Source organism: Choloepus didactylus, chromosome 8, assembly GCF_015220235.1.
Source record: "Choloepus didactylus isolate mChoDid1 chromosome 8, mChoDid1.pri, whole genome shotgun sequence".
Lineage (NCBI taxonomy): Eukaryota > Metazoa > Chordata > Mammalia > Pilosa > Megalonychidae > Choloepus > Choloepus didactylus.
Window position 1 is genome coordinate 16,597,635 of NC_051314.1, and position 8,481 is coordinate 16,606,115.

Genomic DNA, 8,481 nt, shown 5'->3' on the forward strand with positions numbered 1-8,481 from the left:
CTCAGGCCAATCCCCAAGGATAAGGTGAGAGGGGGCTGTGATTGGCCAGGGGGAGGGTGGGCCATTGAGATGGAGACTCTGGCCCCACCAATGGGGCAGGGGTGGAGCAGGGACCCATTACCCAAGGCAGGGGAAGGCAGGCCAGGCAGCAGCAACAGCTGTCTGGGTGTGTGGGTGTGCAAGGTTCACTGTGTGCAGCTGCTTAGGCTGGGTGTGACTCTGTATGTGTGTGTGTGTGTGTGTGTGCATGTGTGTGTGTATGTAGGTTTGGGTGAGCACAGTGCAGGGCTCATAGTAGGTGCTCAGGGCATCTCAGCTATGCCCAGGAGTGAATGTGCCCTCTGGGTGGGTGGCAAGTTGGTGCCCAGGGTGCGGGGGGCAGAGGGACCTCTGGGAGCTAGGAGTTGCGTGGGAGTGGCCGCCGGGCCAGGGTCCCTGCTCTGGCTCCTACAGACCCCAAGCTTCCCCACCCCTGGGGGTGTCAGTACCCATGCACGCTCACACGTGTGTGTGGGTGGGTGCCCACCAGCCTCGTCCCTCCCAGGGCAGGGACTGTGCCTGACCCATCTGTGTTCCCACAGCCTGGCAGCACTTTGGGCCCTTCATCTGAGTATTTTGAATAAATTAATGGATAGGGGCCGTCACATTTCACAACTCTGAGGGGCCCTATTCACATTGGGACTCTAGCCCCTTGGGGTTGTGCAATGGGGAGGCGGGGGAAGGGTGCAGAAGGTACTTATAAGGGGTTTGGGGCTGGAACCTTCGGTTTATTGAGCCTGCAGGGGCTATGGGTGAGGGGAGGCTCTGGATTTTCTAGCCAGAGCAGGGAGAGAGGGTAGCAAGGACTCTCCCTGCCTGACTCCTGTCTCCAGCCATCAGTGCTGCTCAGACCCAAAGCCTTACCTTGAACTTGTCTCTCAGAGGCAGTTGCCAGGCAACAGCCCATGGCCACCAGGCTCTGGACCAGGTCTTCATGCGTCAGCATCCGGGGAGACAAGCTGGGAGTCTGCAGGGCAATCAACGAGGGCTTTGGGCCCTGTAATAGTTAGGGTTCTCAACAGGAGATATCTGTAAATACGAGATTTTATAAGAGTCTCACGCAACTGTGGGGGTGCATAAGTCCAAATTCTGTAGAGCAGGATGCACAAGTCCAAATTCCATAGGGCAGGCAGTGAGCTGGCAACTGCAATGAAGGTCTTCAATGAACGCCCCAGGGGAGGCTGGCTAGCTGAAGAAGTGAAAGTTCTCTCTCTTCTCCCTTAAAAGTCTTCAACTGACTGGGTTAAATCCAGCTGATTGAATTCTTCCATTGCTGAAGACACTCCTTTCACTGATGTAATCAGCCACAGATGCAATTGATTGACCGATGATTTAATAAACCGGGCTTCTAGTTTATTACCAGCCACAAATGTCCTTGCAGTAACAGTTGGGCCAGTGCTTGCTTGACCAGACATCATCTGGCCAAGTTGACACATGAACCTAATAATCACGGGCCCCTCCTCAGCTGGAAGGGTTGGGGGAGATGGTGGCCACTGTCCCTTGGGCTCCATGGGACTTCAGAAACAGAAGGAAACACTCTAAAGGAGGTGATTATACCAGGCTGTGATGAGAGAACGCCCCTTGGATTTGTGCAAGGCCACAGTCCCATCAGGGGCTCAGGGTGCTCCCTGTCACTGGCAGGCCCTGGTGAGACTCTCAGGGAGGCCAAGAGAAGGCTGTGGGGGAAATCATCCCCTAAAAGTCATGGGACCCAAAGTCAGTAGGCCTGGGCCCCGGGCCCCACATGTCATCATTAACCGTGTGACCTTGGGTATCTCCTTGCCCTCCCTGAGCACAGAGCATTAGGTGACAAGGATTTTCTACACACCGACTGTATGCAAGGCTCTGACACTGGGCTGGGGCACTGTGGAGGCAAACGGACAGAGCTCCCGCCGTCTTCTACGGAAATGCCTCTGTGGCGGATTGAGTTAGGCATTCCAGAAGATGCATGCTCTTAAACTCAATCCATGTCCCTGTGGGTGTGAACCCACTGTAAATCAGATCATTTGGAGATGTCAGTTTTTAGTTAAAGGATGGCCAATTGAAGCAGTAGGCCTTAATCTGATTAGCAGATGCCTTATAAAGAAAAGAAACTGGAAGCTGGGGTCAGAGAAGGCCTCAGGGAGAAGCAGGAAGTCAGCAGGAACCTGGAAGAGAAAGGAAAGGACATCGCCATGTGACAGGAAAGCCAGGGGATCCCAAGGCTTGTGTCCAGCTGGTACCAGAAAGCCACTGACCCTGGAGGGAAGGAAGGCTTCTAGTCTCTGAAACTGTCAGCCAAAAAAATTCCCACTGTTCAAGCCAACCCCTGTTGTGTGGTACTTGCCTTAGCAGCCCCAGCAAACTAAGACAGTAATTAAGAACTGAGAGGGGAAGGAGAAGTATAATGTGCACTGTGCTCTGGGAGAGCACAGTGGGTGGGTGGGTGCAGGAGCCAGGTGGGGGCTGCACTGAGAGCAGAAGGTTGAGTGTGAGTGTGCAGGCAGAAGGACGTGCCCGTGCAAAGGCCTCGAGGCTGGAGGAATGCAGGGACTGAAGGGGAGACAGGCAGAGGTCAGGATGGGGCAGAGGCTGCAGACGGCGCTCCCCAGTGAATTAATGAAGCTAACGGCCCCTCCCCTTCTGGGTCTCCTGTTGGACTAACCGGTTCATTCATTCACTCAAGTGTTTATCGGGTGGCTGCTAACTCAGAAAGCTGAGGGCAGAGAAGATCAAGGCCTGTCTTCCAGAACAAAGGAAGTCACAGCAAAGATAGGGTAGTTCTGAAGCACACAGATGGGCTCTGGGACTTTCTGGATTTGAATCCCAGCTTATACCCTCGCTAGCTGTTTGACTTCGAGTCAGTTAATTAACCTCTCTGGGCCTCAGTTTCCTCTTCTCTAAGGTGAGGATGACAGCAAATGTCCCCTTTATTAACAGCCCCCAGCTCATGGTAGGTGCTGAGTAAGTGTTAAATAAACAGGAAAAGCGCTTTGGCAGATGCCAGAATCAGATGGGGTGGAAGGCTTCCCAAGAAAGGTTTCAGCCCAGCTGACTGTTGTGGGAGAAGCCAAGAGCGTCCACAGGGAAGGAGGGGTGGAGAAACTTCCAGCTCCAAGGAACAGCTCTGATATCCATTTTCCAGCTGAGGACAGTGAGGTCTGGCACAGTCATACGCCTTGCCCAGGGTCACCACTTCAGGGGCAGGACCAAGAACCCTGGTTTCCCAGCCCCTACTCCAGTGCCCACAGTTCCAGAAAATAACTATGAAAACGTGAAGTGTGCTTGGAGGCCTGGGCGGACAGAAGCAATCCTGGGGGTGGGGAGACACCCTGGTAGGTCTGGGCCATGGCAGATGATGCCCTCCAGTGAGACATGAGAGGCGTGAGGGACAGCCACCCTCCAGCGTGCCCCGCAGCTCCAGGGAGGTGTGCACACACCGGTGAACAACAGGTGTACACGCATGCGCAGAGGGCAAGGCTGTCTTCACCCTTTCACAGGCTCACAAGTGCCTACGCCACACTAGGTATCCTCCAGGGCCTCAGACACCTCGGGTCCTGGTTCACACAACCCTGGGACATACCCTGTCGGCAGCCAGGCGCCATGTCCTCCACCACCATCTTGTTACAGCCTGGGAAACTGAGGCCTGTCTTGAGGGTGTGTACCAGAGCCAGGCAGTTGGGGCCGGCCCAGGTGGGGTTAGGAGCAGGACGGGGCCTCCCAGCGCTGCTATCTGCTTTGATGGCCAGAAAATTTGTCAATATTTGCTCTTGGGAAGAGCTGGCCCCCAGCACTCTGTCAACACCGCGAGGCCCTGACGCTCGCTGCCCCATTGCAGAGGCTGCAGAGGCCACGGAGTCTCTACTTCGGTAAGACAAAGGGGTGTTTATGGGCTCCGGCCCCCTGGCCTTCTGCTGGCTCGTCCGACAGGGCGCGTCCTCCTCCCTCTGGCCACAACAAATGGCGGCTCTTCTGGGGAGAAGGAAGCAAACACACCACGCCCGCTGACGCGGGCGGCAATGGCAGGTGAGTTCCCGGCCACACAAGAAGCATCGAACTCCAGCTCCACCACTTTTTAGCTCTTCATACCCTTGAGTTAGCCGCAGAACCTCTCGGAGCCTCAGTTTCCTCATCATCACCCGCAGCTCCCATTTGGCTCTGGACGAGAGGACGGGGCCTCCGGCCTAGGCCAGCGAGGTAGGCTTTCTCCAGCAGGGGGCGCCCGCGGACCTCACGCCTCAATTCCTTGCTTCGTGGCGCCCGTCCCAAGCTCCGCTCAGCCGAACTCGGCTCTATTCGGCCAAACTCGGATACACTCGGTCGGATTCGGCTCTGGTCGTCCCGACACGTCTGGGCTCGGCCCTAATTGACGGCTTTCGGCCATACTCGGCTACACTCGGCAGGTCTCGGCTCTGGTTGGCCGGATTCGGCTCCGCTCGTTCATGCTCGGCCTTCTTCGGTTCTGCTCGGCTCCGCTCGGCTCTGGACGCGCAAAGATCCCTCCCCCGCATCGCCTAGAGACTCCTGCCTCCCTTCCCGCTTTCGACTTCCTGATGGAGGCGGGGGAGGCCGGACCTGAGCCTCCCCCCCCGCATCCCTCACGCTGACCTGTCTCTCCGCGGCGGGGGTCGGGTTGGATGCACCATGGGCTGTGTCGGGGGTACCGCGAGCGTGGGGGAAGAGTAGAGGGGGCTCCCCGGTCATGGAGAGGAGGCGTCGGTCCCCTTAGGTTTTGGGGAAGGGGAGAGGTTGGCGCTGGCGTCACACGCGCAAAGGCCACCCCATCGTCCTGGCTCTGCCGCTAGCCGGCTGTGGGGCAGGAGCCGGTTGCTGTCCCTCAGTTCCCCTGCGTCTTTTTTTCCCTCTGCAAGAACAGGGGACTGTCGGGGTACAGAGGGCCTGGAACGAACGGTGCTGACTCTTTCCTCCACTGGGCCTCTTGGGGACTCGGTTTCCTCTTCTGTAAAAGGGGATCAAACTCATCCAACTCGGACGAACACCTTTGGTTGGGATCAGATGTTTTTCAGACAAGTTCGGAGAAACAGCTCAGAGAGTGAAGTTCAGCCAGGGCCAGGCAGCTAGTTGGTGGAGGGAGTGGGTGGAACCAGCCCCGGGGTTCTCCCAGCAGGAGGGAGGGGTGGCGGTGGGACTGGTTTGAGAGAGGGAGTGTTCCACGGGACCCTCTGCTCGCTTTGCAGGGAGCGTTGTGGTTTAGAGCAGGACCTGAGGGGATGAGAGCTCCAGCCAGACCTAGATCTCAGTGGGCCCTTCATCTTCCTCCCCCCCCCGCCCCCCGCCCCGTATCTCCCTAAGAATGGAGTGGGGTGGCTGAGGGGCATCTCAGGCCCTGGGTGGGATGGGGTGGGATGGGAGCATCTCAGGCCCCCTGGGCTGGCTGGTTTCCCCCAGGCAGGAGGTGGCGCTCAAGTTTTCCTATGTTTAGTTTCATAATTGGTTACTGCCCTTGAACAGAACAATTAGTTCTGCGACTTATGATTCACAATTCCTTTAGCTGTTTCCAGGAATCATTGGTATCTGTTCTGACACTTTTTTTTTTTTTTTTTGACAGGAACACATTTTCTTTCTTTAAATGAATGACTACGTGAAGCACATAGAATGGTTCCTGGCGCTAAACGCTGACTAAATGTCACTATTTGTACACCTCCCCCCCAACCCTGGGATATCATGTGGGGGAGGCAGTATACGATCTTGTCATTGAGTCTCTGCCCCATTTTCCTCCTCTAGAATGAGGGTAAAAATAGTCCCTACCGCGGAGGGGTCGTGGAGGAGTAGATCAGTTAATGCATGTTAAGCCCTGGGTACAGAGCCCGTACAGGGTAAAAGCTGTCATTTGTCAGCAGGGTGAGGGGGCAGGGGGTGGCTGGGGAAACACATGCCTCGTGTCCTGAAATTCTGGCCTTGGTGGCACAAGCCCAGCCCTTCTGCTTTGGGGTGACACCTTTAGTGATGGGAGTTACTGCGGGGTGCTGAGGAGCAGCCAGCTCCCCCTGCTGGCCCTGCTGTCACCCTGGGTCCCAGGGAGGGCTTCCAGACAGGGTGCATCAGAATGGGTACATGCCCTCACCATAGGCAGGGTTAACCAGGGTGACGTGTGGGTGGGCGGTCAGGGTGGAGCACGCCCATCGGGTGTCCCACCAGGCTGCTCAGATGGCTTGCTCTTCTCATGTCCATGCAGCCCAGGAACGCCAAGGCTCAGAGAGGTTGGGAGCCTTGCCTGAGGTCACAAAGCAAGGAGGAGGAGGAGCTGAAACACACCCAGGGCTGGGGCTCTGTCTCCAGGCCAGCTAGGGAGGTCTTCAGAATGGGTGGGCGAGCCAAGGAATGACTGAAAAATGGAGGAACTTCAGGCATGATGAAAGACAGTGGGAGAGAAAATAATGAAATACAATATTCTCACATCTGCCCTGTCCCTAGCCAGTTGCGCTGGACCAAGGGGGACCAGGGACCCTTCTCTAGGGTGTCAGCATGGCTTGGAGCTAAAGAAGCTTGCCTTAGACCCTGGGTGAGCCACATGCCCCTCCAGACCTCAGCCTCCTCATCTGTAAAGTGGGCTGAGGGGTTGCTGAGTACAGCATGGTGCACCCTGTCGGCCCTTGACAAACCACTCTTGTGCCGCCCCCACACTACTTTTTCCAATCCCCATCCATCCTTTCTGCCACCATGCCCCCCATCCCCCCACTTTCCCCCTGCACCGCTTCTACCGCAGAATCTTTTCTCAGACATTCAGGCTTTTGAAGCCAGAGGCTTAGAGACGGCCAGGAGCCCCTGTCTTGGGAGTCTCCCCCCAGTGCTGCTGACTCAGCCCATTTCCATGGGTGGTGGCAGCATGGGGATGATGGTTCCCCTTGGCTCCCCATCTCTGCAGCCCTGGCTCTGCACCCTGGGAACACTGCCCAGGGCAGGCCACGTAGAGGGCACAGCCAGCGTGGGCCTGCTGTGTTCCCAGCGGCCAGAGTCCTTCAGCCTGCTTTCCTTTGGGTATCTGCTGGACCCCTGAATAGGCCTGGGGGGCTCGAAGTGGTCTTGGGGTGGGGGTGGGGGTTGTTGGGGAACAAGAGCTCAAGGCTGGAAGTTGAGAGAATCTGGCTGTCATCCCAGCTTGGACTCCAGTCTACTGTGTGACCCTGAACCACAGGCTTGCTCTCCCCGGGCCACACTGTCAGTCAAATTAAGGAATCGGATTAGATTATCTCTAAGGGTCCTTCCCGGCCTGATGCTCTGCTCTTTGATTATCACCCAAACAAACAGGAAAACTGAGGCCGAGAGACAAGGCCTGCCGAGGACACACAGCCCAGGACACACTGCCAAGTAGACTCCATCCTCCACACTTTGCCCAGCCATGAGAAGTGGGGGTTGGGGTGTAGTTCCCAGATCCCCAGACTAAAATATACGGCTCCCTCCAGGTCTCTGTACTTCCCAAGGGCAGTGATGTCACCACCTCCCTCTTCCCAGGGGACAGAACCCTGAACTGCAGTCTTGGCCCCACACCCAATTGTGCCATCCTGGGAACTCCAGTGGGGCAGAGAGAGCCTTTGTTCTGCAAGAGATGGGCTCCCCTTCATTAGCTGTGTGACCTTGGGCTCTGTCACTTCATCTCCCTTTCTCCAGGCTGGGGCAGGATTAGTCAAAATAATGGATCTTCCAGTCCCAATGTAGAATGAGAGGGTGGGCGGAGACACCAGGGAGCCAGGCCATACCGCAGAGAGCCAGGGCTGTGGCCTAACCAGAGGGAAACTGAGGCAGGACCCTACGCAGATCCAGGGGCACACATGCTGCTCTCCTGTGAACTTCTCCGGATGGCATTTCCACAGAGGATTGGCCCGAGAAGACTAGGAGGATGAATCCATAACGGTGGAATTCCAGGCAGAGCAGGAGGACTTTGGGGGAGAGAGGGGGTGGGTGCATTGACCCGGCTGTCCCCCTCAGGTGACACCTGAGGAAGTGATACCTGCTCATTCACTCAACATCTACGGAGCCCTCCTGTGTACCTCGGGCTGGAGTTTTACAGACATCTAGGGACCCAGAGGCGAAGTGACTTGCCCATCACTCCACAGTGGGTGGCTGTGCCAGGATTTGAACCTGGACTGTAGGACCCCGCGCCCAAGCCCTCTCTACTCCTGACCCTACCTCTGTGACTCAGAACAAAGGAGCCCTTCAGCAGGAGAGGAGGGCCCCGCCAGAGGGAGTTCCAGGCTGCCTCTTCCTTGCTGAGCAACTTTAGGGTCTCCTGCCCCTCCCCCTCCAGGGCCTCAGCTTCCCCGTCTGCACATCAAGGGCCTCAGATGCCCTTCCAGTCCGACTATATCAGGCCTTTGAATCCAACAAGACTCCACTGGGCCACCAAAGAGTTAAGCAGAGGAAATGCCCAGGGCTCCCTTTATCTCCCAGTTCTGCAGGCTGGAGAGGAGAGAGCAGGGAGGAGGGGACATGGGAAGCCCGCTC